Below are 27,652 nucleotides of genomic sequence, written 5' to 3'. Positions count from 1 at the left end.
CAATTGGATATGATGAATACTTGGTCAAATTTTGATGCGTTCAAAATCTTAACATTTTTATGACTTTTTCAGAAATATTGCCCAGATAAGATTCAATATTAGAGCGACTCAGTTGGATATGATGAATACTTGGTCAAACTTTGATGCATTCAAAATCTTATAATCTTATGACTTTTTTATAAATATTCACCGGATAAGATTTAATATTAAACCGATTCAATTGGATATGATGAATACTTGGTCAAACTTTGACGCATTCAAAATATTATCATCTTATGACTTTTTCATAAATATTGATCGGATAAGATTCTATATTAGATCGTTTTAATTTGATATTATGAATACTTGGTCAAACTTTGACGCGTTCAAAATCTTATCATGTAACTTATAATAACTCAATTAAAAATATTCTAGCTAAGTACGTATATTATATGTGACATACATAAATTATATGTATTATTGAAAAGATAAATAAAAAAATCATAATAAAAAAATTTAATACAACTTTTATAACGGATATCATTGGGTGTGTTCGACACGCAACTTTTGAGAACTTCTAGCTTCTAGCTTTTAAGAAAACGCTAGTTAAAAAGAAAAAGTCACGTTCGGTGACAAGAGCGTTTAGCTTTTAATCTAAAAAACGCTCCAAAATCAAAAACTACATGGAGTAGCTTTCAACTAAACGCTCCAAAATCAAAAGTTACCAGCTACCCGCTACAAATTAGTTTTGCCGAACACGCCCATTGTGTTTTTCTGCAACGACCCAAAATACGACCCAAAATTTTTTGTTTAAATAATACTAAGTTTATCAACGATTTATAATATATCATGAAATCGTACGTCATAAATCCCAAAAAGTTATAATAGATGTGTCATAACAAAAGAACTATAACAACATAACATAGTATCTAAAATAAACTCCCAGGACAAAAGCTGAAGCTGTGGTGTTTGCAATGTCATCATCCCGAGCTCCTCCCTTTGCTTGCGGAAGTACCTGAAACCAAAACTGAAACTGCAAGCACAAAGCTTAATGAGCTCCCCCAAACTACCACATACCATACAATAACATATGAAACGCATACCGAGCCTTGCCCACTGCATCGGACCGAAGTCCAGAAACTGCATCAGACCAATGTCCGGAACTAACTGGGACATTGTCCCCAGCATCGGACCGAAGTCCGGAACTAACTGCATCGGACCGAAGTCCGGAACTAACTGCATCGGACCAAAGTCTGGAACTGACTGATCATGGCATAGCATAAACACATATCAGCTAGCATAAACACATATACTACATACTGCATCGGACCAAATTCCGTAACATATAACATAAAGACATGCTTGAATCACAAAGAAATCAAGCAATCTAACTACTATATTGGACCGAGGTTCGAAACTACTGCTAACTAAACGCATAGACGTTGTGGTTGTAGACCCGTTCTGAAACGACCCAAAAACACGACCCAAAAATTTTCGTTTTTCAATATAATCAAAACCATAATATAAGTATCATAACATAAAACATACGCGATGTATCCCCAAAACATAATAAAATATTGTGCGGAAAACTGTATCATACTACATCAATCCAAAACATCAAGAGACATCCCCAGGATAAAAGCTATGCTGTGGTGTGTGCGATGCTGTCACCCCGAGCTCTTCCCTTTGCTTGCGGAAGTACCTGAAACCAAACTGAAACTGTAAGCACGAAGCTTAGTGACCTCCCCCAACTACCACATACCATACAATAACATATAAACACATATTGGGCCTTGCCCACTGCATCGGGCCGAAGCCCGGAAACTGCATCGGACCGAAGTCCGGAACTGACTGTGACCTTGTCCCCTGCATTGGACCGAAGTCCGGAACTAACTGCATCGGACCGAAGTCCGGAACTGACTGGGACCTTGTCCCCTGCATCGGACCGAAGTCCGGAACTAACTGCATCGGACCGAAGTCCGGAACTGACTGGGACCTTGTCCCCTGCATCGGACCGAAGTCCAGAACTAACTGCATCGGACCGAAGTCCGGAACTGACTGACTGAACATGGCATAGCGTAACACATCAACTAGCATAACACATATACGACATGCTACATCGGGCCGTAGCCCGGAACACATAATACTTAACGCATAAAACATAGCACACAAATCCTGTTCGAGCCACGAAGGCATCGAACATACTAACTACTGCATCGGACCTAAATCCGGAAACTACTGCTAACTGAACGGGCCGGCATTGTGGCCTTAGACCCGTTCCTACTGGAAGGAAACTCACCTCGTAAGCTGGCTGCTGAGTGTGTGGCTCGGGAAGCTAACGGCAGCTGCTCCTGAATCTCCTCGGCTACAAGTCCATAAACACACTCAATCAAATACTAAACACTGCGCTTGGGGTAAAATGACTCTTTTACCCTCGGTCAAAGTCAATTCTCTTTTGGGCTGACTCGCCGAGTTGGGCCACCCAACTCGCCGAGTCCCACGCTCACTTTTCACTCTTACTCACTGCTACTCGTCGAGTCTGGCATCGACTCGACGAGTACCCTCTTGATCCAAGAACTCAGACAATCTTCATCCGACTCGCCGATCCGGATGAACAAACTCGACGAGTTGTTCTTGATCTTTAAGAAGATTGCCTTGGACTCGCCGAGTCGATGAACAACTCGTCGAGTCCCTCCATCACTGAGTTCACCCTCAACTCGCTGAGTCCACTCTCTAGCTCACTGGGTTCACTCGACACTGGTAAAAATGAAGGAATCGGGAACTCGCGACCCAACTCGCCGAGTCGTTCTTCCCGACTCGCCGAGTTGCCGCCATGCAACTGATTTTTACTCGATTTTGTTTGAATCCAACGCATACAATTGATAGATCTGGGTCCAATAAGCTGATTTACCACGTAAAGTTTCCAACTTTACGTGCACAACCTCACGAATAAGGGAAATAAGGCTAAAAGATGTATAAAATGGGTAGATCTATGGTTAACATGCAATTTAACTCCAAAAAGACAGTAGATCCGGGCTCTACAACACCCCAACATTCAGATCCATAGATATTTCGACTCAATAAGACGTTCATGTAAGTGTAAGGCTTGGAACAAGCATCAACTAGCTCTTAGGAGAGCTCTAATGGAAGTTTAAAGCATATAACAAGATGGAACTCCGAAAATACCTCAATTGACTCTGATTTGGCCTTGGATCTTTGCACTACAACACTTCTCCTTGCTTCTTTCTTCTTCTCCTTCTTCACACCTTCACAAAATGGCACCAAAACACATATAAGCTCTTCAAGGGAGGATTAGGGTTCTATCACTACGTTCTCAGGGTGAGGGAGGCGAGAATGGGGGCTATAAGGTGGTTTAAATAGTGGGCAACCCGGGGAATTTAGGGTTTCACCCAGACGGATGGACTCGCCGAGTCAGGGATATGGACTCGCCGAGTCCCCGGCTTACGCGTGCTCGAAGACGCGACCCTACTCGGCGAGTCAGGCTAGAACTCGCCGAGTCCCTCTTGAAAAACTCACTATAATTACCAATAAATCAACATACCGGGAACGGGTCGTTACACGTTCCTACTTGAAGGAGACTCACCTCGTAGTGTTGGCTGCTAAGATGCTAACTTTAAAAGTGGCTGACTACTGTTCCGGAACTATCCGGCTACAAATTCCAAAAATATTAGATCAGTTACTGGTAAATCCTCTTAGGGTAAAATGGCTATTTTACCCCTAGTCAAAGCCAACTCCCTGGTTAAAGTCAACTTCCACTTGACCGGACTTGCCGGGTCAGGGCGCAGACTCGTCGAGTCCCTTCTTTTCTGTGACAACTGTCAAAATTCGATTCGGTTCTAGATTTGACTAGACTTAGTTACACATAAAGGCACTACACATATTAGACTTAGTAACTAGAAGCTAAGTTATAACCTACTAGAAACTTGGAAACAATGGATAATGTGCTTAGATTTCACATTAATATGTGAATTCTACTACTACTTAACTTTAGTGACTATCTATATTAGGGTCACTCTTTGACTTGAACACCATTTCATGAATCATATACACACATCATGCACTTGACCTAGTGGTAGAAATTAGGTCAAAGTCACATAGAAACTTAAGTCAAAGTTGAAGAGTAGGGATAGTATACTTGATTCCTCAATTTCGCTTGAATCTCGGAATCACTACATAGAATGCCAATAAACCGATAAAAAAATATTACAAACATTATTTCTAACTTGAATAAGAGTTATGAAACTCTAAAATAGTTTGAAGTCTCAAAAATTTAATTAATTTTGATATCCAAAGACTTACTAACTCTCAAAAACCCTAAATGCCCTAAAAACTCAAATTTATAAACTTTAACACCTAAAAATCCATAAATTTGGTATGGATTATAAAATATCAATTTAAAATAACTCAATAAACCAAGGGAAAAAAATTTAAGTCATTAGTATTTAACCTTATTTTCTAATCCAAAAATCAAGGTTTTGTGAAGGAAAATTTAGACTAAGGAGCATGTTTTATAAAAACTTGATATTTTTATAAAATAAAGTTATACTTTATAAAATTTAAGAGAGGGAGACTGTCTCTCCACTCCAAACTCGGACTCCCCTCTCCCAATACCCTCCTCCTCTTCCCAATACACCATTTTCCCAAGTCATTAATCAATTTCACTCACCCACTCCATCTATTTCTCTCTCTCACACTCCCTCACTTCATTTTCTCTCTATTCTCTCTTCCTCTCTCCCTCAACCACAAAATTCTCCAGAAAATAGGTCATAGAACACACCATGAACTCTAAATCTTAACCATCTTGAGGTGTTCTTAAAGGAATCAGTAGTGGCACACGTGGAACATAGTCAAGGCACCATTTGCATCATCTCAATGTATTGTGAGTATTCACGCACTCCCCTATTTTCAGTTTTTTTAAATGTTTTGGGGTGGAAAAGCATGTCCTAAACTATTTTTATGTTTGTTGTATATATTTTGACTTATATGAAACTTGGTTGCTATATTTCGTATGTATGTGTATGTTACCTTAATTCATGAGGACTGTATCACGGTTAAGTCCCTGGAATCTCTAGACACAACTCATTAACTCTTTTGAGCCTATGTTACTTTAATTCTCTCTATTCTCTCTTCCTCTCTTCCTCACTCGCACGATTCGCTTGAGTGCATTTTACCATTATATACACTATCTTTGCGATACACATAGTAGTCAATAGGGCACGATTCGGTCATTAGGCTTGGGTTGTGAACTCATGAATGGAAACTTGATGCACATACTATTCTTTATGCACATACGAAACTTGTATTCCCATGTTAGCAACGACACTTATATACTTATTTTAGCAACAAAACTCATTTCTCGTTATAGCAATAAACTTGTACTCATTAATAGCAATCAACTTTGTTTCTCATTATAGCAATAAACTCTATTTCTCATTACAACAACAAACTTTTACTAGTGGAAACTTGTATACATGTTTTAGCAATAAAATTGTTTGCTCCTTGTAGCAACGAAATTGACAGCTCATTTTAGCAATGAAACTTGTTTACTCTTTTGAGTAACCAACTTTATCTTCCATGAGAATATGAATGTTGCATTTTATTCGGGCAATATACTTTATCTCTCATGATGACAAAAGAACTTTGCTTTTACAAACTTATTTACTCATTTTAACAATATACTTGTATTATTGGAAACTTTTATCAAAACTTTGATTTCAACCCATGGAACCAAGATTATTTTGTTTATTTGTGAGTACTCACCAACTATTTTTATAGTTGACGCTCGTTTTACATGCTTTTTCAGGAATTATCGAGTAATTGGCACTTAGGGACACTTCACTTTTAGGAGCATTCGCATGTGTTGTATTTCTATTTTCATTGTAATTTCTTGTAAAAGTTGTTCAAACCCATTGTAAATTTGTAATGATTTTTAATACTATGGTTGGTGTTGTCTTTTAACTTTTGCTATGAAACCCTTTATACTGCCACGCCTCGTGTTTCCGCTTTAGCGGGGTGTGACAGGAAATGGTATCAGAGCCGAAGGTTATAGAGAATACCGGTTTTCCTTTGGAAAACCACAACTATAGCCAAAAAAATTTAAAACGTTTTTAAAATACTGAACATACTAATGATATAACTAATTCGAGTACGCATTATTGGACTTTAATTAAGTATAGCTTGGCCAACTATGCTTAATTAAGGAACGTTAACGCGAGGCTGGAAACGGTTATAGTAGAATTATGTTCTAAACAATTTTCAACTTAAACTTTTGAAAAACAAAAATTTTCAGTGTGCGTATGGGCATTGCATATTATAGGCATTCATCTACGTACACTTAGAAACTAAGTGCACTTTTACCATAATGCCTTTATTTAGAAATATTCCTATCCCTTATCATGTGCTAGGTTAACCACTTAGGTTATATCACTAGCCACTCTAGGAGCAATGCACTTAGTGTTGAGAATGGGTATTCCTTGGTAGCTATTGACTTTAGATGTAAGGTTAGTAGCTAGATATACACTAGTAATAATCATAAGTCAAAACCCATACCAATTATTCCTCAATACCTCTTCATCGTCCTTGTACTAGAGTTACAACTATGAAAAAGTGTTTCGATATCGACACAAATGATAATTGGAGCATCACGTAAGGAGGTAGATGAGTCTCCACTAAATAATCACTTGGATACCATTGGCGGGCATTCCGAATTCAACTCACGAGGAAATACGGAGGTTTAACCCATACGTGAGACCTTATTACTACGCTACGATTTAGCTCTAGGTTGTTTCCACCTTGAGCTTAAAACTTAACATAGGATATCCCTTTGACCTTTATAAATGGTCATAGACTGCATTGGCACCATAAAACGTTTTACTAACAATTTTTCTTGTCCTTTATCTTGGGGAAAAAGACATTGGTACTCGCCTTATACTCGCCTGGTACTCGCCTTAGTATTTAGGTACGATTAGCTACACTAACATACCTATTCATTACCTCTTAATCTTCCATCAAAAAGTTATTTCGCTTCATAGGTTTTATTTATCATTGATAAAATATTTTATAACCACTTCATTCAACTTATTAGATTTTTCCTAACAATGTAAGCCATATTCTCGCTAAAAATCTTTTGACAACTTGCTTTAACTTAAAACTTTTATTCAAAACTCAATTTAACCAATATTGTTTTTAATCATGCTATTACAATCTCATTTCAAATCCATTTCAATGGATAGATGTGCTTTTGAGGGCACATAAACCATTTTAAACATTGCTTACCATTTTGACTTGTTTTCAAAAATCTAGAAACATTTTCTTTTATAATCGTGTTTAAAATCTTTGCTACAAAACATAGACCTATGACATTAAAGTTCATTTTATGTGTAAAAGCTTCATTGAATCTTCAAAACACTTTTGTTTGACATATTTAACAGTTTTCTCATTTGGACATTGTAATTTACTTTAATGTGTTTCTCGAAACCCAACGTGATGTTTATGCAAATTTCTACTTCAAACATATTTATAAGACATCTCTAATGCTTGTATTTCAAAACACACATTATTTGTGTACTTTTCTTCAATATAGTTTTATAATGTATGAAGTTTTTAAAAATTATAGCATTTGAAAACTTAGTGTTCACTTTTAAATTCCCAGTGATGCACTTTCGACAACGCGAAATTATTGTTTTTAATATACTGATTTTTACCTTATCTATTTTAACCATTGTTGGACTCAAGCCTAAAAGGGTCAAGACTGTCAGATTTTCAATTACCAGTTGTAGTGTTTCTTTTTTTTTATATAATTGGAGTTTAACTTAATAGATAACTTGTGAATTTTTAGCAATCCTTAGCAAACACTTTAAAAATCGCATATGTTCATTTAACCATCAATATACATCAAATATTGAAGTTTGAAATATATCTCAACCTGGTTTAAATCTACCTATAGGTATTGTTCTTATAATTTTAACGATAACAATCATTGTCACTACTACCGTCCTTTTTCTTTTCCCTAAACTTGTTTTCTCGCTCTCCTTTTGATTTTAGATATTGCACGCCATAATACTAACATAATACATTGTCTGACTCTGTTTCTCTGTATTTTGCTTCTCTTGGTACCATGTCCGTGCACATATAGACTAGAAGTCTACCCTTTCGTTTTGAGCGATTAATACGTGTAGTCTTGAAAAATAATTTTAATTTAGTCAGCTTTGACATATTCAAATACGTCATTTATCATATACTTTTTATTTATATTTTGAAATCTACTCTTAAACAAGTAATCCTTATTTACATTTGCTCTTTCGTTTTAAAGTCGGAAACTTGATTTAAAATGCAATTTTCATTGAATTTTTCATTATAATTAATGCACAAGATGAATACTCTTATGCTTATCATTTTTCTATATTCGGAAATTATATGTGAAGGATATGTTTCCTTATGATTTTCTTTTCTTTCAATACATCAAAAGTTTTGAATTTTACGATTACCTATTCTCTAAATGATTGTTTTAGAACCACTAAACTAAGAATGCACTATTTCCAAAGATCAACATTTTTACACATTTCTTAAAATAGCATTTTACTTTGCAATTTTCAGTGAGTTCCTAAACTCTCAAACTTGTTTTCATAAGTATTCGGACTCCTCGTAAACTTGAATTTGTCCTGACTTAGACAATTGGATAATTTCTCAAAAGTTTAATCTGAATATTTCTATATAAATTCCATCGTTGATGACTTAAACCTTTAACCTTAATTAATCTTTATAGTATTTCACTACTTTGTTGGATCGCCACACATGTATCTTCATTATCTTAGAATTATTACATATTTTGATAATAGTGAGATTAATTATCATTTCTAAAAACACATTTTGATAATAGTGAAAAATTTTATCACTTCTAAGCATTTAAAATGCTATATACACAATGTGATTAATTTATCATAAACTTTCACCGCCTTCATTAGAAACAGTGACTCACTAGTTATATATACTCTTCGAATATAGTTCTATTATTGTAAGAGTAACCGTAGTAGTAATTACAGCCTCGGAGATCCTCAATGATTTCGTAATTTATTTTGTAGACGACACTTAAATGGCCTTTACATTTGAGATGTACTAAAACTTCGTTGCCTACCTTACTACGTATTTTTAGGAACTTACCCTCGATCGCTTCCCTTTCATTTGTGCTACCCCTTCTTATTTCAAAATATATATTTTCCAGAGGTAATAGCTAACTCATAAGTGAACAAATTGTTCCTAATGTCTTCTTTATTAGGTGGTGAATTTACACTTAGTGCTAATTTAGAATGCGGATTTAACACTCAGTGCAGTTGGTGATTCAGCAAAACTTATACCGCTCTCTTAATTCAGATAATATCTAACTAGATGATCTTTTTCAACTAGGTCACCATGGTTGGATCATGATTTCCATGATCCTAATTTCTCGCAATCTAGACTGTAGAACCCGAATTAGGGAAACATTAATTTGATTATAGCTAAAGAGTTGGGCACTTCCCTAAAGGAATTAACCCAAAATAATCAAAGATCCCTTCAAGTCACCACCTCTCCAATTATACAATTGTATTCGGCTGAGTTCTAATAGAATGTGTCACGAATTGAATTTCGGGATGAAATTCTTTCAATCGGGGGAGACTGTGACAACCGTCAAAATTCGAGTCTGTTCTAGATTTGACTAGACTTAGTTTCACATAAAGGCACTACACATATTAGACTTAGTATCTAGAAGCTAAGTTATAACCTACTAGAAACTTGGAAACAATTAGAAACAATGGATAATGTGCTTAGATTTCACATTGATATGTGAATTCTACTACTACTTAACTTTAGTGACTATCTATATTAGGGTCACTCTTTGACTTGAACACCATTTCATGAATCATATACACACATCATGCACTTGACCTAGTGGTAGAAATTAGGTCAAAGTCACATAGAAACTTAAGTCAAAGTTGAAGAGTAGGGATAGTATACTTGATTCCTCAATTTCGCTTGAATCTCGGAATCACTACATAGAATGCCAATAAACCGATAAAAAAATATTACAAACATTATTTCTAACTTGAATAAGAGTTATGAAACTCTAAAATAGTTTGAAGTCTCAAAAATTTAATTAATTTTGATATCCAAAGACTTACTAACTCTCAAAAACCCTAAATGCCCTAAAAACTCAAATTTATAAACTTTAACACCTAAAAATCCATAAATTTGGTATGGATTATAAAATATCAATTTAAAATAACTCAATTTAGTAAAGTATAACGAAGGAAAAAAAAAATTAAGTCATTAGTATTTAACCTTATTTTCTCAGCCAAAAATCAAGGTTTTGTGAAGGAAAATCTAGAATAAGGAGACTGTTTTATAAAAACTTGATATTTTTATAAAATAAAGTTATATTTTATAAAATTTAAGAGAGGGAGACCCTCTCTCCACTCCAAAGTCGGACTCCCCTCTCCCAATACCCTCCTCCTCTTCCCAATACACCATTTTCCCAAGTCATTAATCAATTTCACTCACCCACTCCATCTATTTCTCTCTCTCACACTCCCTCACTTCATTTTCTCTCTATTCTCTCTTCCTCTCTCCCTCAACCATGAAAATTCTCCTGAAAATAGGTCATAGAACACACCATGAACTCTAAATCTTAACCATCTTAAGGTGTTCTTAAAGGAATCAGTAGTGGTACACGTGGAACAAAGTCAAGGCACCATTTGCATCATCTCAATGTATTGTGAGTATTCACGCACTCCCCTATTTTTTAGTTTTTTTTAAATGTTTTGGGGTGGAAAAGCATGTCCTAATCTATTTTTATGTTTATTGTATATATTTTGACTTGTATGAAACTTGGTTGCTATATTTCGTATGTATGTGTATGTTACTTTAATTCATGAGGACTGTATCGCGGTTAAGTCCCTGTAATCTCTAGACACAACTCATTAACTCTTTTGAGCCTATGGTTATTATGGATAACGCTATCAGGAGGTAGACAACTCCTCACTCGCACGATTCGCTTTAGTGCATTTTACCATTATATACACTATGTTTGCGATACACATAGTAGTCAATAGGGCACGATTCGGTCATTAGGCTTGGGTTGTGAACTCATGAATGGAAACTTGATGCACATACTATTCTTTATGCACATACGAAAATTGTATTCCCATGTTAGCAACGACACTTATATACTTATTTTAGCAACAAAACTCATTTCTCGTTATAGCAATAAACTTGTATTCATTAATAGCAATCAACTTTGTTTCTCATTATAGCAATGAACTCTATTTCTCATTACAACAACGAACTTTTACAGTGGAAACTTGTATACATGTTTTAGCAATGAAATTGTTTGCTCCTTGTAGCAACGAAATTGACAGCTCATTTTAGCAATGAAACTTGTTTACTCATTTGAGTAACGAACTTTATCTTCCATGAGAATATAAATGTTGCATTTTATTCGGGCAATATACTTTATCTCTCTTGATGACAAAAGAACTTTGCTTTTACAAACTTATTTACTCATTTTAACAATATACTTGTATTATTGGAAACTTTTATCAAAACTTTGATTTCAACCCATGGAACCAAGATTATTTTGTTTATTTGTGAGCACTCACCAACTATTTTTATAGTTGACGCTCGTTTTACATGCTTTTTCAGGAATTATCGAGTATGTGGCACTTAGGGACACTTCACTTTTAGTAGCATTCGCATGTGTTGTATTTCTATTTTCATTGTTATTTCTTGTGAAAGTTGTTCAAACCCATTGTAACTTTGTAATGATTTTTAATACTATGGTTGGTGTTGTCTTTTAACTTTTGCTATTAAACCCTTTATACTGCCACGCCTCGTGTTTCCGCTTTAGCGGGGTGTGACATTTTCTAACTCTGACTTTACTTATCGATTCCTCTTTCCCACTAACTGATTCACCTTGAACTCACAAAGCGAAGAAAAACGGGGACTCGCATCTCGACTCGTCGAGTCCGAAGAACAACTCACCGAGTCCTATCGTGCAGATTCCATGCAATCGAATTCTAATCCACTCCAAAGCATCTAACTCGTAGATTTGAGCCCCTAGAACCATCTGAACTTGTAAAGTTTCTAACTTTACGTGTAACTAAGAAGGAATGAAGCTATTTCACTCAAACACTACTTTTCTTGGGAAAACTCATCTGATTCGTCGAGTTGTTCAAACAACTCGTCGAGTCTAAGGTAATATTCATTGGACTCGCCGAGTTGCTCATCCAACTCGTCGAGTCCACGACTATCTTCATATGACTCGTCGAGTCCATTCAGTCTCTTTTCCATATAGACCTGATTTGAACTATGCAACGACTCCAAATCACAGATCCAAGCTTCTAGGGCATGCTTATCACATAAAGTTGCAAACTTTATGTGCATGCATGGCTTTAAAGGCTTCAAATTTCGAAACAAAGCTCTTAATGGGGTTCTAAGCTAAAGAGGGACCTTAATCATGATTTTGACTGAAACTTTACTCTTCTAGAATACAATTAGGGTCCAGATCTGAAGTTTCCATAAAAAGGGGAGTCCATATCTCAAGTTTGAATCATAAGAGGCTCCAAAGAAGGCATAAAAAGCATTTTAATGGAGGAATGCACAAGGTCAAATCTTCATTACCTGAATGAGAAACAGATGGAAGCTAACTCCTAGATCTCCCTTCTCTTCTATGGACATTATTTCCTTCTTTCTCTTCCCAAGGCTTCCAAGCTAGCACAAACACACTCAAACTCAACAATGGGGCTAGGGTTTACAGCGGAAATGTTCTGAGAGTGATAGAGGCGAGGTTGGGGTGTATAAGTGTGTTTAAATAGGGTGCAAACCCTTAAAATTAGGGCTTCATCCAGACAGGTGGACTCGCCGACTCCCAGCGTATGGACTCGTCGAGTAGCCAACTCAATTTGCGTGATCATCCTGTCTCTACTCGATGAGTCGAGCTACAGAATCATCGAGTAACCCCTTAAGAATGAAATTACTTTATTTAAATCACATACCAGAAATGAGGCGTTACAACTCTCCGCCACTTATTTCAGACTTCATCCTCAAAGTCTGCTGCTGATGCCGTATCTGAAAATAATTCTGGATAATGCTCCCTCATCTCCCCCTCGGACTCCCATGTCCACTCTGAACCCTTTCGGTGTTTCCACTGCACCTTTACTAACGGAACCACCTTGTTCCTCAAGGTCTTCGTCTTTCGATCTAAGATCACCACTGGTCTCTCGATATAATTCAGGATGCTATCAACCTGAATATCCTCCAAGGGTACAACTGCGGACTCATCCACCAACACTTTCTCAACTGAGAAACATGGAAAGTGTTGTGGATCTGGCTATGCTCTGCCGGAAGATCCAACCGATAAGCAACCCGACCCACCCGGGCCAAAACCTTAAAAGGACCAATGAACCTGGGGCCCAGCTTGCCCTGCGTGGTCCTGGTAAGCTTAGTGATAAAATCCAGGGTAATTTCCTCCCATTTCCATACGGGAATATCTATCAGCTGCATCTTGCTGTGGGGTCTCTGGTGCTTTGCCTTGACCTTCTTTCAGGTCAGGCATCTCTCTGTTGGATAAGGTGTCTAAGTCCATAACTTATTTGGTATATACTTGACCCGACCGACATGGTCCATTTGGGTTGCATCTCATCCAAACTATTATGGATAATTTTATGAGAGTTATACACATATGTTTATTAATATATTATGAGTTATAATATATTAATATGAAGTTACGTTATTTAATTAGTTTTAGTCTTAAATTAATTATGAATTAATTTAGAGATTAAAAGGAAGACTAATTAAATTATGGGCTATTTGTTTTATATAGTGTGGGCTAATACTCATTTGTTAATGGGCTAGGCTTATGTGGAAGTCCATAGATGATCCATGGAGCTTTTAAGCCATGGATCCTTGGAAAAGGAAAAGACATGGGTTATTAGGGTTTCACCCTAACCATGCACACTATATAGGCATGCTTATGGAGCATGAATTGGAGCCTAAGAGAAAACTAGTGAACTAGTGTGTGTGTGCATGTGTGTGGCCGATTTTATACAAGGTGTATACTCTCTCAAAGTTTTCCAAGAGTTTGTGGTGTTTGTGATTCCATTTGAGGCATTCACACTATTGGTGCTTGGCCCTCAAACTCCTTAGAACCAAACTCACCAAAAGGTATGTAATCTCTTCTAACTCTTTTATGTTGAAATGTTCCCCATGCCATGTTAGATAGGTTATAAACCTTGGAAAATTATTATTTTGCATGTATTTAGACAAACATAGATCCAAGGTTTATTAGGGTTGCATGCACACTTAGGAAGTGTTAGATTGCTCAAAACCCAACAGTGGTATCAGAGCCTAGGCTTGCTTGTTTGATACTTGATGCAAAATAGTGAAAAAAGTCGAAATCGTTGCTGTCTGCATGGTGGACTCACCGAGTCCATTAGGGGGACTCGACGAGTCCAAGGCAAACTTCAACCTACTCGACGAGTCAGTTCATGCACTCGACGAGTAGGATCGAAAGAGTGCAGATTCTCGACTTTTGCTGCTGGAAATGGACTAGAAACATTACCCTAAATTGTTTTTTTGTTATAAAACTTATTTTAGTTGGTGTAATGGTTGTTCTAATCCATTTACAATAGCATATATCAAAATTCCATGATTTTATGTGTTCATATAATTCTTGAATTTTTGTTGATCACGTTCATGTTCTTATGAATTTCGAAAATGATAGGAATTATTTGCTGAATTGTTTAGGATTAATTCTTTATCATTTATGTGTTTTAATGGAGTCCATAATTTGTCCTCAAGCTATGGATTACCAAAGGTCACTTTCATTTAACACACACTTAAAACACATAAGTTACATGAAAATGAAGAGTCTTCATTTTTATGAACATTTAATTCATAAGTTATGAAATGAAGAGTTTTGCAAAGTTACAAAACTTGCCCTCAAGTTTTGGAATTTGTAAAGTTTCACACACTTTAATAAACTTTAATTCCAAACCTTAGAGTTTTAATAGTTAAAATTCAACCCTTATACTATTTATAACATTAATGGTTAATTATTATATATATGTATAAGAATAAGTCGTTTTACCGTTAGTAGGCCTCATTCACGAAGCCGGTCTATAAGGTGGGAATAAGGTTGTTGCCTATAAAATGACGACTTAATGGGTGTATACTCTCACCCACCGCTTGCTTGATCGGTGGAGGGTCGTTAGCCGAACGGGTAGAACAATGACTTTAAATCCTCATTAAAAGTATAATGAATATTATAAAATAACTAAACTCTTTTAATTCCCAATCTTAGTTATTTTAGGAAAATTTGAACATGGTGCTAGTCCATGGAATTCACACTTTGTACCTTACCAAGTCGTTGGTGGAGCGTGTGTGGTTAACCGGCACACTAACTAGGACTAGTAAGGATCACGAAGGGTGACTTAATGTTTGTCATAGATCAATGGAGCGTGTGTGGTTAACTGGCACATTGATTAGGTGATAATATTAAGAGTACCAAGTGAATTAGCAAGGTTATTCACACCTTGTTTTGTGATCCTCGGCATCCCAGTCACAAAACTTGAAGGGCACAATCGAGATTGAAACATGCCATTGAAAAGTTCAATGAATCTCAAAAGAATCTAGGAATTTCAAATCCAATTAAACCTAATAAATCATTTCGTTTTCATGGTGGAAATTGGTGAATCGTCATTCACCTACCTTTCAAATATATTATTACTTAGATTACGGCATCCCTCTTCTAAGTGTAATATATATTGTGATTGGATCCTAGCCTTAATATTACATTTGGGTGTCTTATTAAGGATCCTAAATATCTAATCTAAACTTACTTTCTTCTTTCAGATGTCTTCCAACACTAATGCTTCAGGCTCTAACCCAATTGGTTCTTTCTCTCTCATGAATCTTTGTGGGAGGGTCATCTTTGATGGTTCCAACTTCATGGATTGGATTAGGAACATCAGGATGGTTACTCGTTACGAGGACAAGGAATATGTCCTCGATAAGGAGTTAAAAGAACTTGATGAGTCTACTGCTACTCCTGAGGAGATCGCTGAATTCAGGACTCCTGAGAGAGATGCTACTAAGGTGGCATGTATCATGATGGCCACGATGACAGCCGAGCTCCAAAAGTCGTATGAAGATTTCTACCCTTTTGAGACGCACCAAGACCTGATGGAAAGGTACCATCAGAGTGCTCGTCAGGAGCGGTATGAAATAATCTCCTCCATAATAACTACCCGCATGAAGGATGGTGAATCTGTCACGGGCCACATGCAAAAGATGCAAAGGTATGTGGACCGTTTGCTAAAGCTGAATGTTAACATCCCCGAGGAGTTGGCAATTGACATCATTTTGCACTCCTTGCCTTCTTGTTATGATCATTTTCGAATGACATATCATATGAACAAGGAGGAAGTTACCCTCAGCAAGCTTCAAGGACTCTTGAAGACCGCTGAAACCGGTCTTAAGGGTAAAGTGGTTGTTACCTCTACTACTCCTACTCCAACATCTACCCCTGTTTTAGCTATTGGGCAAGGCAAAGGGAGGAAGAGGAAGCACCCTTCGAAGGGTACCAAGGGAAAGTCTCTTGAAGGCTCCTCATCAGAGACCAAGAACGGTTCTGCCACTCCTTCTGCCATTCCTAAGGATGCTGAATGCTTTTATTTCCATGAAAAGGCACACTGGAAGCGAAACTGCCCTAAGTACTTGCAGGATCTAAAGGATGGGAAAGTGAAACCCACCTATGCAGGTATTTACACTATATTGTCTAATTACTCAACATACTCTAACTCTTGGGTGCTTGATACAGGATGTGGTATTCACATATGTTCTGATTTGCAGGGCCTAAGAAGAAGTGAGGATGTGGAGCACGGGAAGATAAACTTAATCATGGGGAATAGGAAGGCTTCACATGTTTCCAAGATTGGAGTTTATACTTTGTTGCTTAATAATGGGTTAAAATTATATTTGAATAAATGTGTGTACTCGTCTGAAATGGCGAGGAATATTATTTCTTTTCATGCTTTGTACAAACAAGGTTTTACCTTTTCGTTTGATAATGAATGTGGTGGTATTAATGCTTTCTTTAATAATGTGTTTTATTTTAAAGCATTACCTTGTGATGGTGTGTATGAAACTGTGTCGATTGTAGACATCTTAGGAAATAATGTGTTGTATATTGATTCTTCTACTAGCCTAGATAAAGCATCATTGTGGCATTGTCGTCTTGGACATGTAAACAAGAAACGCATAGGCCAACTCCAAAAGAGTGGAGTCTTGGAATCATTTGACCTTAAATCAGATGATAATTGTGAATCTTGTCTACTTGGAAAGATGACAAAATCACCCTTCACTGGAACTTGTGAGAGGGGTGAGGGTTTGTTGGACCTAATACATACTGATGTATGTGGGCCATTCAAAACCGCCACAAGGGATGCTAATCGGTATTATGTGACTTTTATTGATGATTTTAGTAGATATGGGTATGTCTACTTAATCAAACATAAGTCTGAAACCTTTGAAAGGTTTAAGGAATTCAAACAGGAAGTAGAAAATCAATTGGGCAGGAACATTAAGATGCTTCGATCCGATCGAGGTGGTGAGTATCTTAGTACCGAGTTCCTTGACTATCTTAAGGAGTGTGGGATTGTCTCACAATTGACTCCTCCCAGGACACCACAGCTGAATGGTGTAGCTGAGAGGCGTAATCGAACCTTGTTGGACATGGTTCGCTCTATGATGAGTCGAGTTTCGTTACCAATCTCTTTTTGGGGGTATGCCTTAGAGACTGCCGCCCATATCCTTAATCTAGTCCCTACAAAGAAGGTTACCAAAACACCTCATGAGATTTGGACTGGGAAGGTTCCCAATTTGGACCACATCAAAATTTGGGGTTGCGAAGTCTTCGTGAGGCGTGAAACTCATGATAAGCTTGAACCCCGAAGTGAAAGGTGTATTTTCATCGGCTACCCACAGAAATCCTTCGGTTACCTCTTCTACAGACCCAGTGAGAATGTGGTCTTTGTAGCACGAAGAGGGATCTTTCGCGAGAAAGAATTTATAAGCCAAGGAGACAGTGGGAGGCAGATTGATCTTGAAGAAATTCAAGAATCAATTGGTGAAGGAACCTCAGACACTAGCAATCAACCTGAGGAGGAAACTCCTGTTGATCCAGCTGACGAGTCTGTACCTCCGAGGCGTTCCACACGGGTTAGGAACACACCTTCATTTTATTATGGTTTTCATATTACTACGGAAGGTGATACGTTTATTAGTGATAGTACACTAGTAAATTTGGATGAACCTAGCAGTGTTAAGGAAGCCATGGCAGGCCCGGAATCTGCTAAATGGAAGGAGGCTATGGACAGCGAGATACAGTCCATGTATGACAATCAAGTTTGGAACTTGGTTGACCATGTACCAGGATGTAAAACAGTCGGGTGCAAATGGATCTTCAAGAAGAAGACAGACATGGAAGGAAAAGTGCATACTTATAAGGCTCGACTGGTTGCGAAGGGTTTTACTCAAACTCAAGGTATTGATTATGATGAAACCTTCTCGCCGGTAGCAAAGATTAAGTCTATTAGGATTATGATAGCCATTGCAGCATTTCATGATTATGAAATATGGCAAATGGATGTCAAAACCGCTTTCCTTAATGGAAAGTTGGCTGAGGATGTGTACATGAATCAGCCAGAGGGTTTTGTCAATGCAGAGTACCCTAATAGAGTATGCAAGCTTGAGAAATCCATTTATGGATTAAAACAAGCATCTCATAGCTGGAATCTTTGTTTTGATGAGAAGGTAAAAGAGTTTGGCTTCTTGAGAAGCGAAGATGAGTCTTGCGTGTATGTCAGAGCCAGTGGGAGTATAGTTAGCTTCTTGGTACTGTATGTGGATGACATACTACTCATAGGAAATGACATCCCAACCTTGCAGGAGGTTAAGTCCTGGCTTGGGAAGTGCTTTTCTATGAAGGACCTAGGGGAGGCTACCTATATCCTAGGGATAAGGATATTAAGAGAAAGGAGTAGAAGACTAATTGGACTTAGTCAGAGTACCTACTTGGATAAGGTGTTGAAAAGGTTCAACATGGAGAATTCCAAGAAAGGAGATTTACTGATCCAAAGCAATACCAAACTGAGTAAGGCTCAGAGTCCGAGTACAGAAGCAGAGATAGCTGAGATGAGCCAATTACCATATGCTTCCGCAGTTGGCTCAATCATGTATACTATGACTTGTACCCGCCCTGATGTGGAATTTGCTTTGAGCATGGTCAGCAGGTTTCAGGGGAACCCTGGCAAGGCTCATTGGACCGCGGTAAAGAACATTCTCAAGTACCTACGGAGGACTAAGGATTGGATCCTTACCCTTGGTGGCAGTGATGACTTGAAAGTATTAGGGTATAGTGATGCTGGTTTTCAGACTGATAGGGATAATTTCCGCTCTCATTCGGGCTGGATCTTTACCTTAAATGGAGGGGCAATTTCTTGGAAGAGTTCCAAGCAGGAGACAGTGGCTGATTCGACTTGTGAATCAGAGTATATAGCAGCGAGTGAAGCAGCGAAGGAGGCGATATGGCTAAAGAACTTCATCGGAGACCTTGGAGTTGTACCAGCTATTAAGGAACCTATAAAGATTTTCTATGACAACAATGGTGCGGTTATCTTAGCCAAGGAACCAAGAGATCATGGCAGATCCCGACACATTGACAGAAAATATCACTTCATAAGACACAAGATTAAAGAAGGACTCCTTGTGACAAGGAGGATATCGTCGGATGAGAATCCTGCAGATCCCCTTACGAAGGGACTGACGAGGGTTAAGCATTTTCAGCATGCGAGACGCATCGGGCTGAGGGACGATATTAGTTTTACAGATTAGATAGTTTTTCTGAAACTTGTAAAATGTAATTGACGTTTGATGATGAATAAAATTTGTGATTTATTTATGAGTAAAGTGTTACTATCATTGTCAATTATTTACTATTGTTTCAGTTTTGCATGTTTTGACTTCCAGAATAATTAATTTATTCAAACCTCCACAATCGATCATACGTCGGAAGTAGGTATGAATCAAGATTGTCATGAATTGGGTTTGTAGATGCCTTAAAGGTGTTTAGACATGGCAATGGTTGCTGCAACATTCATGAGTACTCATAAGTTATGAGTATTGGTATAAACCCACGCTCACTTGTATCACTTCATGGAATTTATCTCGAGTGATCGTGAGACGATAACATCATATAAATCTTTAAACCTATAGATATGAGTTGTTACCTATGAGTTGGTTGTGCATTGATTGCACGTAAACGCATCAGTAACTTGATGTTATAAAACGTGCCTTTGTGTACAATTCAATAAGTAGTAGAACAAGCATATCAGTCGAAGTTTATCTGTTCCTTCTAGAAATACAAGCGATATCTGGGCCCCTCGATGATTTTGTGTTGACCCATGTACCAGGCCTGGTCAGAACTAAACCGATGTGTTCAGTGAAGTTCTTCATCAAACAAATCAGAAAATCGAGAAACAACTGCTAGACAATAAGCAAGACATAGTTCCATGTGTTTGTCCGGCTGATATCATGAGAACAGAGGATTATGTGATCACTTATCTAAAATGGCGCTTCATAGTTCGACAGAGTCTTCATTGTTCGAGGGAGTTTTCGAGATCTACAATTGTTGGTTGGTTCCTGAAGTTATAGGCAAATATAGTTATTAGACTTATCCAAGTGGGAGTCTGTTGGATAAGGTGTCTAAGTCCATAACTTATTTGGTATATACTTGACCCGACCGGCATGGTCCATTTGGGTTGCATCTCATCCAAACTATTATGGATAATTTTATGAGAGTTATACACATATGTTTATTAATATATTATGAGTTATAATATATTAATATGAAGTTACGTTATTTAATTAGTTTTAGTCTTAAATTAATTATGAATTAATTTAGAGATTAAAAGGAAGACTAATTAAATTATGGGCTATTTGTTTTATATAGTGTGGGCTAATACTCATTTGTTAATGGGCTAGGCTTATGTGGAAGTCCATGGATGATCCATGGAGCTTTTAACCCATGGATCCTTGGAAAAGGAAAAGACATGGGTTATTAGGGTTTCACCCTAACCATGCACACTATATAAGCATGCTTATGGAGCATGAATTGGAGCCTAAGAGAACACTAGTGAGCTAGTGTGTGTGTGTGTGTGAATGTGTGTGGCCGATTTTATACAAGGTGTATACTCTCTCAAAGTTTTCCAAGAGTTTGTGGTGTTTGTGATTCCATTTGAGGCATTCACACTATTGGTGCTTGGCCCTCAAACTCCTTAGAACCAAACTCACCAAAAGGTATGTAATCTCTTCTAACTCTTTTATGTTGAAATGTTCCCCATGCCATGTTAGATAGGTTATAAACCTTGGAAAATTATTATTTTGCATGTATTTAGACAAACATAGATCTAAGGTTTATTAGGGTTGCATGCACACTTAGGAAGTGTTAGATTGCTCAAAACCCAACACTCTCCACATAGCAGGCGACATCCCATTTCATGCATGACCACCAATAGTCGGATCAAAGATCTCTGTACATCTTCGTCGCCCATGAGTGGATGGAAAATTGAGACTTATGGGCCTCGTCCATCAACACCTTCCGTACTCCGCCCCAGTACGGCACCCAAACTCTCCCATGAAGGGTCAACAATCCCCGAATGTCATAATCAAAAGAAGCTACTCGGCCCACAATCCTCTCACACTTCTGCCTCTCCACCTTGAGGCCCTCGACCTGTGCCTCCTTGATCTGCTCCAACAATGGAGTAATAACTGTCATCCTCAGGCATATATCCTTGAGGCCCTCCAACGCGGCTGGAGTGTTGGTGAGCCCAAACAACATCACCACAAACTCATAATGACCATAACGGGTCCTAAAAGCTGTCTTCTTAACATCCTCACTCTTGACCCGCATTTGATGATAACCGGAGCGCAGATCAATCTTGGAAAACCAAGATTCTCCCTGAATCTGATTGAACAAGTCATCTATCCTCAGAAGTGGGTAACGGTTCTTCACCGTTACCTTGTTCAACTCCTGATAGTCTATGCACATATGGTGCGACCCATCCTTCTTTTTCACGAATAGGATCGGGGCTCCCCAAGGTGAACTACTCGGTCGTAGACAACTCTGGAGAAGCCAACCGATACGATGCCTTGGCTATCGGAGCCGCACCAGGAACCATATCAATTCTGAACTCAACCTGTCTCTCCGGAGGTATCCAAGGAAATTCCTCTGGGAATACGTCTGGGTACTCTCGCACCACTGCTACATCAGCTACTGTCGTCTTACCCTTATCCCGGGTGTCCATCATATGCGACATAACCTATGCAACCCTACTGGAAGTAGCACCTCGCTCTCGCTGCTGAACAAAGAATTGGTTCGCGCTGTGGCCTATCGCACTAAATCACTAACTCTCCCCCACTTGGAGTGTGAATCCTCACTAGCTGCAACTCGCAATCAATCACCGCCCCATTGGGGCTCAGCCAATCCATGCCTACTATGACCTTGTTCCCTTGTAAAGGAATAGGGACCAGGTCTACAGAAAACTGCTCATCGAATAACTGCAGCGAGCATTCCTTATGCACTCTCGCGACCCTGACGGTCCTATCATCGGCTATCTCCACCTCGAGTGGACAATCCAGCTCCCCTGAAGCTCTACTAAACCTCTTGTTAAGAGCAAGAGAGACAAACGATCGGGTAGCCCCCGAATCAAATTAAACTGTAGTTGAAATGTCGTTCACTAAGAACGACCCTATACACAAACATATCACATTAGAAACAATCAATAATAAATGCAGAGATAAAAGGAAAATACATACTCGCCACCACGTCAAGAGTCGCTCGCACCTCCTCTGCTGTCATCTGAAAAGCTCTACTCTTCGCCACTTGCGCCTCGACCCGGCCCTGACGACCGTCCGTAATCCTCAATATATATCTTTATAATTTTAAAAAGACATATATGTATATCCTTATAATTTTACAAAGACAAAAACTGAAAATTAAGAAATCAAAGTGTCTTGAAATTTCGACATAAATTAAAAGAGATTAACAAATCAGATCATACTTATATTTGGCATACATGTTTTTATTTACTAAGTTTTATTTTACAACCCTTTTTCTTTGAACTTTTGATTATATCAAGTTTAATTTTCCATATCATTAAATTTATTATACGTAAATTAATATTAAAAAATAATAGAGTAAAGTACATGAATGGTCCCTATGGTTTGGGGTAATTTGCGCGTTTGATCCCTAACTTATTTTTTTAACTCGGAAGGTCCCTACTGTTTGTTTTTGTTACGTACTTGGTCTCTACTGTTTTGTTACGCGTTTGGTCCCTGTTTTACCTAAAAATTGTATTATTTAAATAGATAAAATGATGAGGTATGTAAGATAAGATGAGAGTGGTGGAGTTAGGGGTGTGTTTATTTAAAAAAATAAATACATCAAGGGAAAATAATCTTTTTAGGTAAGATAGGGACCAAGTGTGTAACAAAAACAAAAATTAGGGACCTTCTAAGTTAAAAAAATAAGTTAGGGACCAAACGTGCAAATTACCCTAAACCATAGGGACCATTCGTTTAATTTACTCAAAATAATATAAAGAATACATCAATTACTGTTCATTTGACACATTTCTAGAAAAACCAAAGCAAATGAATTATCATTAAAAAACAACAAAAATAAAAAGAATGATTTTTTTCATAACAGAAAAAGATGTCTACTATACCCATCTATATAACACTAAAGCTCCAAGACACCTAAAGAACACATGTTCAGTCAGTAAATAAGTTTGAATCGTATTCAAAATATTACCATACACCTCGAAAGAAAACGTAATCTTCACACGTGTGTTTTGCTGAAAACAAATGAACTACAATTAGTTACTCACATAAAACGTATTACAAAACATAAAGGATATACAAATGAAGGATCATTAAGATCTTAACATTTCTAGGAAAAAAACAGATATGTTCCATAGGGAGTGAGAAGGAATACGCATTGATGCAGTGAACATTGTTGGCCCATTTCGTTTCTTGTGTCTTTATGTCACTTACCTTCGCATTTTCTCAAAATTTAATGAGACAGAGATGAATGTGATAAGAGAGATGGCTAAGCTTGTTTTGATGATGGTGAAAGTTGTCACACCCCAAACTAGAACGGTGGAATCGTTCGAGGGTGGATGACTTCATGTAGTATCGTAACAGTTGAACACATAGTAAAGAAAGTAAACACAACCATCATATATATAATTTAAGAGTTACATTGTTGGATGATACGTGTTTCAAAAACAAATTACAATATGATGACAAAATAAGTTTAAAACTGACGCCTTAGCATCACTTCTCCAAAAGCTGAAGTTTACCTGTACAACTAAATCCCTGAGAAATACAAGTAGATTTGAAAGAGTAGATCAGCATTTAAGTTGGTGAGTTCATAAGTATTTAAAGTCAATGTTTATATAAATTTAAATGAATTTGTTTGTAGATGTTTGAAAACTCCTAGAAAATCCCATATTTCCTACTAGTATAAAAGTAGTCTTCTACTAAGACCCGACTGTTTCAAATGTTGTTTCTAAAATTTCCAATATTTTTTCATAAGTGTAAAGTAGTTAAAAAGTTCCAAAAATTATTATGCATTAGTGTTTTTCATGCCTAGAGTAGAAGATTTATGTATGTAAAAGAATCTCTAAGGCATTAGATAACCCTGTAAATCAACGTGTTTTTAATACTCCATGTGAGTTTTATAACCATACTATTGACCCTGACTATCTGTAACAACGTTCTTCAAGCGTTGGAATGTTATGATGTTTGTCACCCTAGACCTACCGGTCTAACTGTAGCTAACAGTTTAGGTGCGGGATTGTCAATCCCGTATAGATGTGTACACAAGTATCACGTTCTCCCTACAAGAGATTATCGTATATAATACAGGACTTTAACTACATACTCGAAAGTATGTGAAGCTGAACGTCTCACAAAACTTAGTATCAAATAGATTTACATATGAAAAGTTAATTTGTTCTTGTATATGAAAGTAGTTCCTTGAGATAGTACTTATAGTATGTAAAATCTCTTGAATATTTAGTAAACTATACCTATTATAGTTTTTCTCAAATGTATGATTCATTGTATGATAAACCCTAGTGTAGTACCAGCTTGGTATGTAAGTACAACATTTGTAACAACACTATTGAACATTTATACACCAACATATAAATAAAGTGTTTGATATTTGTATAACGACATGTTTTTACTCTTAAAGGACAAAATGTTATTGAATAGGTGTTGCGTGCGACGTTTTCATATGATAGTTATGAATCACATATGATGTGTTATATAAAGGTTAGTGTAGTAAGAGTTTAATGTTTTCCATACGAGAGTAACTGTGTGTTCACTTGTATTCCCCCCCCCCCCCGCCCCTTGAAAGTGTATAAAAGCATTTATAAAGTATTTGAAAACGTAGTTGTAGGGGTATGAACTCACTTGATAGACAGAAGAAGGTGAAATGAAAACTGAGAAGAACTTCGACTAGGGAAATTTCAATTTCTTGGGATTCTCGGGAATCTCGGGAGTGAAAAACCTTCCTTCGGAACTTGGATATGAAGACCGGGGCACGGGATGGCTTCAGGGGATTTAAACGCAGAGCTGCAGGATGAGAGAGAGAAGAAATGAGCAATGGAACCCAACACCTTCGGCTGCTATTTATAGCCCTATTTTGGGCACCACATCATGGTACACGTCACCACATTATGGTGAGGGATTCTATCCTCTTCCATTGATGAGAAGTTTGCTGATGCACCTGGCACCCATCAATCACAATACAACATCGTGGCTTCTTCACCACGTCGTGGTGGGCCTGCAGACTCGGATTTTGTGCCGAAAACTTTTAAAATTCGTAACTTCTGCGTATGAGCTCCGTTTTTAATGTTTTTATAACCCCGCGTAGGTGAGATTATGATTTACAACTCTCGTTTAGACTCCGTCGGCAAATTTTGATTTTATATTTTATTATTTTTTTATTTTTAACAGGCCGAGACACGAAAAGTCCGTTAAAATCCATAACTTCTTCATGTGATGTCCGTTCTCGTCAGACTTTATACCGTTGTGCTACTATTGTTGAGATCTTCGATTCTCATTTAGGTTGTATCGGCTAAAAATCTCTCGATCTATATTTCAAGTATTTTAGTTGTCTGCTGCTATATTTGGAACTTGGAAAAATCATAACTTTCTCATACGAAGTCAGATTTGGACGTTCTTTTATATGCGCATACGGTCTAATGATATCTACAACTTTCATTTAGATACCTAAGGCTAAATATAATTGTATTGAAACTTTGCGGTTTACGTTTATCAGTATTGCTGGTTTTTACTGTGACTCTTAAATTGGTCATAATTTCTTTGTTATAACTCGGTTTTTAGTGTTCTTTCTATTTCTGAAATCATAGATACAATGTTTATCATTTTATGTAACCCAATAGAGAGTCTTGAACATTCAAAATTTTGATGCAAATTTCATTACATTAAAAGAGATTACAAATCCTTGACTTTTTAGGTCATTACACCGATTCGAAAATATCGGGTTGTCACATTATCCCCCCCGTTGGAGGGAATTTCATTCCGAAATTAAATATAAAGTTAACAATTGTGGATTAGGGAAAGAGATGTCGGTACTTTTGTTTCATTTGATCTTCGCGTTCCCAAGTAAATTCAGGTCCCTGCTTTGCATTCCAGCGGACCTTCACAATGGGTATGCGACTTTGTTTTGTTCTTTTAATTTCCCTATCCATGATCTCAATTGGTTCCTCTACAAAGTGAAGACTCTTGTTGATTTCGATTTTGTCTAGAGGGACGATGAGGGTCTCATCCGACAAACATTTCTTCAAGTTTGACACATGAAAGGTAGGATCTACGTTATTGAGTTCCTGCAGCAGGCGAAGTTTGTATGCTATCGGGCCGATCCTTGCTAGGATCTCGAATGGTCCGATATATCTTGGGTTTAGTTTCCTACATTTTTCGAAACATATTAACCCCTTCAGCCCAACACAGTAGTGATCTGCACTTACGGCTATTGAGGGATTCAAATGGAGCAACTTTAATGCTGGAGTGATAGCTATTGTTGTATGAGAATTCAACTAGTGGTAAATGGGTATCCCAAGCTTTACCAAAATTGATTACACAAGCTCTTAGCATATCTTCCAAGGTTTGTATAGTCCTCTCACTTTGACCGTCGGTTTGTGGATGGTAAGCGGTACTCATGTCTAGTTTCGTTCCAAGAGATTTTTGCAGCGACTGTCAGAATTGCGAGGTGAACCTACTGTCTCTGTCGGAGATAATGGATATTGGTACACCATGTAGTCATACAATCTCTCAGATGTATGTTCGTGCTAGCTCTCCATGTTGTCGGTTTCATTTATGGGTAAGAAGTGCGCGGATTTTGTTAACCTATCGACGATCACCCAGATGGTGTCTAGCCCACCTGCTGTCTTGGGTAATTTGGTTATGAACTCCATGGTTATCCACTCCCACTTCCACTTGGGTATTTCAGGTTGTTGTAGTAATCCTA

Source organism: Lactuca saligna, chromosome 2, assembly GCF_052625555.1.
Source record: "Lactuca saligna cultivar CGN05327 chromosome 2, ASM5262555v1, whole genome shotgun sequence".
Lineage (NCBI taxonomy): Eukaryota > Viridiplantae > Streptophyta > Magnoliopsida > Asterales > Asteraceae > Lactuca > Lactuca saligna.
The sequence above is the reverse complement of the archived record's forward strand: the minus strand, read 5'-3'. Positions refer to the sequence as shown.